Source organism: Phaseolus vulgaris, chromosome 8 (assembly GCF_051622355.1).
Source record: "Phaseolus vulgaris cultivar YP4 chromosome 8, ASM5162235v1, whole genome shotgun sequence".
Lineage (NCBI taxonomy): Eukaryota > Viridiplantae > Streptophyta > Magnoliopsida > Fabales > Fabaceae > Phaseolus > Phaseolus vulgaris.
Window position 1 is genome coordinate 10,885,914 of NC_143505.1, and position 8,636 is coordinate 10,894,549.

General features: G+C 49.2%; 1 pseudogene; it reads left to right on the forward strand.

Annotated features, from left to right (window-relative positions):
• The first annotated feature begins 433 nt into the window (after positions 1 to 433).
• Positions 434 to 5,626, forward strand: LOC150025411 (uncharacterized; annotated as a pseudogene).
• The last annotated feature ends 3,010 nt before the right edge of the window (positions 5,627 to 8,636 follow it).

Sequence of the window (8,636 nt, forward strand, 5' to 3'; positions counted from 1 at the left end):
CAAGCCCACAGCGGCCATAGCCCACCTAGAGCAGTATAAATAGCAGAAGAGGCACATCACCCAAGGTAACTATTCACTCCCCACTCTTCTGGTACTTACCTCTCGGTCTGACTTGATCGTCGGAGTGTCTTCGCAGGTACTCCCCCATCGTGTCCAAGCTGAAGATCCAGTCGGAAGAAGACCAACCGGAAGACCAACCGGAAGGCCGACAAGACGAGAAGAACGACACGACATCATCAGAAGAAGTGTTCTGCAGGGTCAGATCTTGTAGGAACATGAAGACCAACCGGAAGGCCGACAAGACGAGAAGAACGACACGACATCATCAGAAGAAGTGTTCTGCAGGGTCAGATCTTGTAGGAACATTTTGGCGCCCACCGTGGGGCCGAGAACACTAACCCCACGAATTATCCGCATGGTGACTACGAGGAACATGACGGGTAACGATAGGAATGCACAAGAAGAAACCAGCCGTCCGGACCCTATGACGTTAATCTTGAAGATGCAGCAGGAAATGGAAGCTTTGAGGAAGGAGAATGCTCAGATGAAAGAAAAGCTTGCTAAGAAGCCGGAAATACCGGAAGCTATGGATAATATCCCCTCAAGAGATCATGCGAACACGGATACACATGAGGCCGGGAGCTTGTATCAAGAAAACGTAAGGCCGACCTCAAATAATGTGCTAAACACGGCGCCTAGAAGAAGTCCCTTCACTGAAACCATCCTTGAAGTCCCCTTGCCGGGAACCTGGAACAACCCCACGTTGGACAAGTATGATGGGTCCACGGATCCGGATGAGCATGTAAATGCGTACCTGACACAGGTCGGCTTGCATACGGCTGAAGACGCGTTGTGGTGCCGAATATTCCCCACCTCACTTAAGGGGGCAGCCTTGAGCTGGTTTACTCGACTGCCAGCTCAATCCATAGATTGCTTCGACACACTTGCGGCTAAGTTTGGAGCACAGTTCACTACCAGCCGACCACACCACCTCACCTCGATCGCCTTAGTGAATATTCGGCAAGAGAAGTCGGAGACCTTGAGGGCCTTCATGAACAGATTCAGCAAAACAGCGTTAGACATACGAAACCTAAGTCCCGAAGTGGCGATGCACCACATGGTGACTGCGCTGAAGCCGGGACCATTCTCGGACAGTTTATGCATGCAACTGGCCGCAACATTGGATGAGTTGCGCCAAAGAGCCACCAAATACATGCAGCTGGAGGAATTGAAAGAGTTTCGGAGTAGAGCTCAGGCGCCCGACGAACCTGAGAGGAGGAGAGACAGAAGCAGGCCAACACATTTTGGGAAGCCCAGAGACTTACCCAGGGGACCACGTTTCAACCGTTACACCCCCTTGACTGCCGAAAGGTCAAAGGTCTTAGAGGAAGCTCTCAATGCAGATCTCCTGAAGGCACCAAGCAGGACTCCTACTCCGTTAAGTGTCGACCAAACCAAGCATTGTCGATACCACCGCAATTTTGGGCACACAACAGAAGATTGTTGGGCACTGAAGGATAAAATTGAAGAGCTCATCCAAGCTGGTCATCTGCGACGCTTTGTCCAGACAAGCCGAGAGGAGAGGAAAAACGAAGTTGATCTGGAAAAGAGAGAAGGGCGTAGGGACACGCAGGCAAACGAGCAGAGAGGCCGAAGAGGCCGGGACGGCCGAGAAGGACGAGGAGCAAGAGATCATCGAAGAACCATGCCGGTACGGGGAGTCATAAACACAATCGCCGGAGGTTTCGCGGGAGGAGGAACTACATCATCCTCCCGAAAAAGACACCTTCGGGCGGTCAGTTCGGTGTACTCCATCAGCAGAAGCAACAGGAGAAGCCTGCCTCCCATGCTTTTCACGGATTCGGACTTCAGAAACATAAACCCGAAGCACGATGACCCTATGGTAGTCACCATCGAGGTAGCCAACTTTGTCATCATGAAAACTCTGATAGATCAAGGGAGCTCTGTGGATATCTTGTATTGGAAGACCTTCCGAAAGATGGGCATATCTGACGACGACATTGTCCAGTATGATGAACAAATCATTGGCTTCGCGGGGCAGAGAGTCAACACCAAAGGATACATTGACCTGGACACCAAATTTGGAGAAGGAAATCGAGACTGTCGGACGATCAAAATCAGATACCTGCTTGTCGACGCCGAAACTTCTTACAATATTTTGATCGGGCGATCCTCTCTCAACAAATTGGGAGCTATAGTCTCGACACCTCACCTGGCCATGAAGTTCCCGGCCGACAACCCGAGTAGGGGCCGAGAGGTGGTCACTCTCCATGCCGACCAAAAAACTGCTAGAGAATGTTACGCGGCAAGTTTGAAGATTCTGCCACCGCGAACACCCACCCGGAGGGCCGAGGTTCATCATATATCCTTGAGTGATGACTTGGATCCAAGACCTAATGACGAACCCCAAGTGGAACCCAAGGAAGAGGTGGTGCCATGCCGAGTGGGCCGAGCAGGTCAGAATACTCGTTTGGGATCAACCTTAGGAGAAGAGGGAAAGAACATTATCACAGCTGTCCTATACAAAAACACAGACTTGTTCGCATGGTCGGCAGCCGACATGCCGGGAATAGATCCTCGCATAATCTCGCACAAACTATCAGTCTGTAAGGAGGCTAGGTCGGTAGCCCAGAAGAAGAGAAAGTTCGTGGGAGAAAAAGGACGGATAGTCGAAGAGGAAACCAGGAAACTACTGGATGCTAGGTTTATCCGAGAAGTGCATTACACCACGTGGTTGGCAAACATCGTCCTGGTGCAGAAGAACAATGGAAAGTGGTGAATGTGCACTGATTACACCCATCTTAATAGGGCATGTCCAAAAGATGCATATCCATTGCCAAGCATTGACCGGCTGGTAGATGGCGCAGCCGGTCACAAAGTGTTAAGTTTTCTTGATGCATACTCTGGGTACAACCAAATACGCATGAATCCGGCAGACCGAGAGAAGACAGCCTTCATTACCGACAAAGCCAATTTTTGCTATGAGGTCATGCCTTTCGGCCTGAAGAATGCTGGAGCCACCTATCAGAGGCTCATGGACCAGATGTTCCGAGATCAGATAGGAAGGACCATGGAGGTATATGTTGACGACATAATTGTAAAATCCGATAGCGTGGAACAACACACCAACGACTTGGCCGAGGTCTTCCAGCAGATAAGAAAGTATAACATGCGCCTTAACCCAGAGAAATGCGTATTTGGAGTCGAAGGAGGCAAGTTCCTAGGCTTTATGCTGACAAGCCGAGGAATCGAGGCGAATCCGGACAAGTGTCGGGCCTTGGAAACCATGAGAAGCCCGGAAAACCTGAAAGAAGTTCAGCAGCTGGTGGGAAGACTGACGTCCTTGTCCAGATTTATGCCTAGATTAGCGGATAAGATCAGACCAATCTTGAGGCTCACGAAGAAAGCAGAGAAGTTCACATGGAGTGAAGGTTGCGAAGAAGCTTTTCAAACGGTAAAAAAGGCGTTGGCCGAACCGCCTATTCTAAGCAAACCCGTCCATGGGATCCCTCTACTGGTCTACCTGGCCGTGTCACCGGAAGCCGTAAGTGCCGCCATAGTACAAGGCACGAAAGAACAAAAACCAGTCTACTTCATTAGCCGAGTACTACAGGATGCGGAAACCCGGTATCAAATGATCGAGAAGGTAGCTCTAGCCCTCGTCCATGCCTCCAGAAGGCTACGACAATATTTCCAAAGTCACGAGGTTATAGTGCGAACCGACTTCCCCATCAATAAGATTTTGCAAAAACCCGAGTTGGCCGGAAGAATGATTGGCTGGTCAGTCGAGTTGTCCGAATTCAGCATTAAATACGAACCACAAGGACCTATCAAGTCCCAATGCTTGGCAGACTTCACTTCAGAGTTACAGCAATGCCAAGAACCTGAAACCATATGGGTCTTGCATGTCGATGGCTCCTCAAGTAAGAAGGGTGGGGGAGCCGGAATTGTTCTGGAAGGGCCAAAAAATATACAGATTGAGCAATCTTTGCGTTTTGGTTTCCCTACTTCGAACAATCAAGCAGAATATGAAGCGCTCATAGCCGGACTGTTGCTGGCAAAAGATGTGGGAGCTCAGAAGGTGGAATGTCATACGGACTCACAACTCATGGTCGAGCATGTCAATGGGAACTACCAAATCAAAGATCCTCTGCTCCTGAAATACTACCACAGAGTGGTTAACATCATCAGTCAGTTTCAAAACGTCAAGATAAATCATGTGAAACGACAAGAAAACCTGAGGGCCGACACCCTGTCCAAACTGGCAACCGCTAGGACGAAAGGCTGACACGCCTCTGTCATTCAGCAGATCTTATCGGCTCCGTCGGTCCCCATCGGGGAATGCATGGTCACCGAAAAAGGAGAAGACGACTGGGTGTCCGACATGAAGAAAGCTGTCAAGGACCGTGAAGAAGGGAAGGACGGCCATGACTTACACCTATCTAGGAAAGCGTCACGATTTGTTATAATAGGAGAAGACTTGTACAAGCGAGGATTCTCAACCCCTTTACTCAAATGTGTGTCGAAAGTAGAAGCCGAATATATTCTGCAAGAATTACACCAAGGGGCGTGCGGGTTACATTCTGGGGCCCGAACAATGGCGACGAGAGTCCTGAGGGCCGGTTACTATTGGCCTACGCTAAGAACAGATTGCACCAACTTTGTGAAAAAATGTGTAAGTTGTCAAGAGCATGGTCCGCTAATCCACCCACACCCTCACAACCTGCAAAGCATCAATTCTCCCTGGCCTTTTGCCCTGTGGGGAATGGACATAATAGGTCCCTTCCCCCAGGCAACCGGGCAAAGGAAGTTTCTACTGGTCGCAGTGGATTACTTTACAAAGTGGATTGAGGCGGAACCCCTTGCAAACATCACAGCTAGGCAAGTCCAGAACTTTGTATGGAAAGACATCATCTGCAGGTTCGGAATCCCGCACACCATCATCACGGACAATGGGAGACAATTTACTGATCGCAAGTTGGCCGAATTCTATGAAAGCCTGGGCGTCCAGCACAAGACAAGTTCAGTGGAGCACCCGCAAACCAATGGCCAAGCCGAATCTGCCAACAAAGTCATCCTGAATGAACTAAAGAAAAGACTTGGCAGTGCCAAAGGTAAATGGGTAGAGGAGCTCGTAGAAGTTCTCTGGGCATACCGGTGTATCCCCCACTCGGCAACTGGGGAAACCCCGTACAATCTCACCTACGGCACAGACGCCATGCTGCCGGTTGAGGTCGGAGAGCCGACAATCCGAAGAGAACTCCACAGTTTGAAGATGAATGAAGAGTGTCTAAGAGCGGAGTTGGATTTGCTCCAGGAAGCACGCGACAGGGCCAAGATAAGAGAACAAGCTTGCAAGCAAATGGCTGCGAGAAGATACAATTCAAAGACAAAACCAAGAGCCTTCCAAGAAGGAGACCTGGTCTGGAGAATGAAAGGGGAAGCTCGCAGGATCCCAGCAGAAGGAAAGTTCAATGCAAACTGGGAGGGTCCCTTCAAGGTCAGAGAAAATCTCCAGAACGGCGCATATCGCCTAGAACACTTGGATGGCAGGGAAGTTCCCAGGACGTGGAACGCGAGCCATTTGAAAATATATATCAGTTAACATGTATTATAGGTGTACTCTTTCCTACCTTCGATCTTTTTTCCCAGAGGGCTATCCCGAGGGTTTTTGATTGAAGAAGGTTTTAACGAGGCACCACAATCAATGAAATCATGTTTATCACTCAAAATCCTATGGCAAATCATTAATACAAGAATCAATAAAAACCTCTCGGCCAAGGAAGAATTCACCCAAGTGAATCCCTGCCGAGAGTACAAGAAAAACCTCTCGGCCAAGGAAGAATTCACCCAAGTGAATCCCTGCCGAGAGTACAATAAAAACCTCTCGGCCAAGGAAGAATTCACCCAAGTGAATCCCTGCCGAGAGTACAATAAAAACCTCTCGGCCAAGGAAGAATTCACCCAAGTGAATCCCTGCCGAGAGCACAAGAAAAACCTCTCGGCCAAGGAAGAATTCACCCAAGTGAATCCCTGCCGAGAGTACAAGAAAAACCTCTCGGCCAAGGAAGAATTCACCCAAGTGAATCCCTGCCGAGAGTACAATAAAAACCTCTCGGCCAAGGAAGAATTCACCCAAGTGAATCCCTGCCGACCGAGAGTGCAATAAAAACCTCTCGGCCAAGGAAGAATTCACTCAAGTGAATCCCTGCCGAGAGTACAATAAAAACCTCCCGGCCAAGGAAGAATTCACTCAAGTGAATCCCTGCCGAGAGTACAATAAAAACCTCTCGGCCAAGGAAGAATTCACTAAAGTGAATCCCTGCCGACCGAGAGTGCAATAAAAACCTCTCGGCCAAGGAAGAATTCACTCAAGTGAATCCCTGCCGACCGAGAGTGCAATAAAAACCTCTCGGCCAAGGAAGAATTCACCCAAGTGAATCCCTGCCGACCGAGAGTACAATAAAGACCTCTCGACCAAGAGGGTTCACGATAAACCTCTCGGCCAAGGAAGAATTCACCCAAGTGAATCCCTGCCGACCGAGAGTGCAATGAAAACCTCTCGGCCAAGACAGTTCAAAAGAAAAACCTCTTGGCAAAGAATTCACTCAAGTGAATCCCTGCCGACCGAGAGTGCAATAAAAACCTCTCGGCCAAGAGAGTTCAAAAGAAAAACCTCCCGGCCAAGGAAGAATTCACTCAAGTGAATCCCTGCCGCGAGTACAAGAAAAACCTCTCGGCCAAGGAAGAATTCACCCAAGTGAATCCCTGCCGACCGAGAGTACAATAAAGACCTCTCGACCAAGAGGGTTCACGATAAACCTCTCGGCCAAGGAAGAATTCACCCAAGTGAATCCCTGCCGACCGAGAGTGCAATGAAAACCTCTCGGCCAAGAAAGTTCAAAAGAAAAACCTCTTGGCCAAGGAAGAATTCACTCAAGTGAATCCCTGCCGACCGAGAGTGCAATAAAAACCTCTCGGCCAAGAAAGTCTCAGAAAGTCAAACAAGTAACGTATACGAGAAGTGAGTGAAAGACGACATTCAAATTATGAAATTCTCATTCATGGTATTCAAAAGAAACCGGCTACGCCGTATCGATTACACAAAAGACGGGGTCACGACTTTACAAAAAATAACAATTAAACGCGACCCATGCATAGAGGAACAAACTAGCTATCGGGCTCTAGGTGTTCGACCTCTGAAGCTGTCGGGGGAGCTAGCACTTGAGGTGAGCTTGGGATTTGATCTAGCGGCATGAGTTGGCCTTCGTAGAAGTCCTTGTCAACATCAAATTTCCCTTCATCCAAGGGAACATTATAGAAAAAGGCTGCTTGTCGAAGGGCTTTCTTAAAGCCAAGTTCATGCTCCTCCATGACGCTATCTTCGGCCACCTCTAGTTCCTTCAGCAGCTTCTTTATCTTCTCTTCGGCTCAATGGTTGGTATGGGCCATGTCCAAGAGGCTTTCCTTTAAGCCCTTCACTTCGTTATCAGCCTTCTCGGCAACCTCTCTACCAGCCCTCTCGGCCAGTTCGGACTTCTCTTTCCACATCGCCACCTCAGTCTCTAGAGCTTCCTTCTGAGCCACAAGTGTAGCATTCTCGGTCAACTTTGTTTTCAAGCTGGCCGAGGACTCATTCAGCTTAGTTCGGAGTCCCTCCACCTCGGCTGCATTTTTGTCCCTCTTCATCAAATCGAACGCCATCCGTTTGCCGAGTACCAAGGTCCTAGAACACAACTCCATGAAGGCGTCATGAACTTGAGCATGGCGTGCCGACAGATACGCATCTTGCTGGTAAGGATTCAGCATGATGCTCACCTTCTCGGCCACATTAAGATCGTGTCCAAGAAAGTCAGGCCCACTTGAACCCGGTCTCCCAAGCAATCGGCCCCTCTTAGGAGACCTTCCAGATGAAGAGCGCTCCCCATAGCGCCGAGAAGACTTGCCACGATCCTTGCCATGGTCTTCTTTTCGTTTCTTTGGGTTGGTCGGGCGGTCGACTTCGGCAGCTGGCACTATAGTAATGGGGATAGCAGCCTCGGCATTCGGTGTACCCGATCCTCCCGGCGTATCCCCCCTCGCGGCCATCTGTGCTTGCCGCTTCAGGCGAAGCTCTCGAAAATAATCTTTTTTTCCACCTGGCGGCACCAAACTTGCCATTATACCTGAAGGACGAAAGCAAAGTTAGTCATAGTAAAATGCACAAAAAGACGAGTAAAAACACATACCATCAACATCAACACATCTATCAGGGGACAAGTAGGCACGGACGAGGGACCGGGTTGGAATCTTGCGAGGAAGTTGGTCCAACACCGATAACACTTCCAAGTCGTCATCGGTCATCAGGGACCTCGGCCATAAATTGAAACGTGCCGGATCCTTCGTCCAATAAAAAGGAAACTTAGGTGTCTCACCATCAAAGAAAAACTGCCGTCCCCCCTCCTCAATGACAACCTTAAAGAAACCTGTTTTAAAGTTCTTATAAGATGTCGTATAAGGAGCGAAAAGGCTATTTTTTGTTTGGCCGACAAGGGATAACCAACATATTCGGTCACCCGGCCTAGTGCCAAAGAAATGCAGAAAAGACCTAGCTGTCGGCCTAAGACTCAACACAT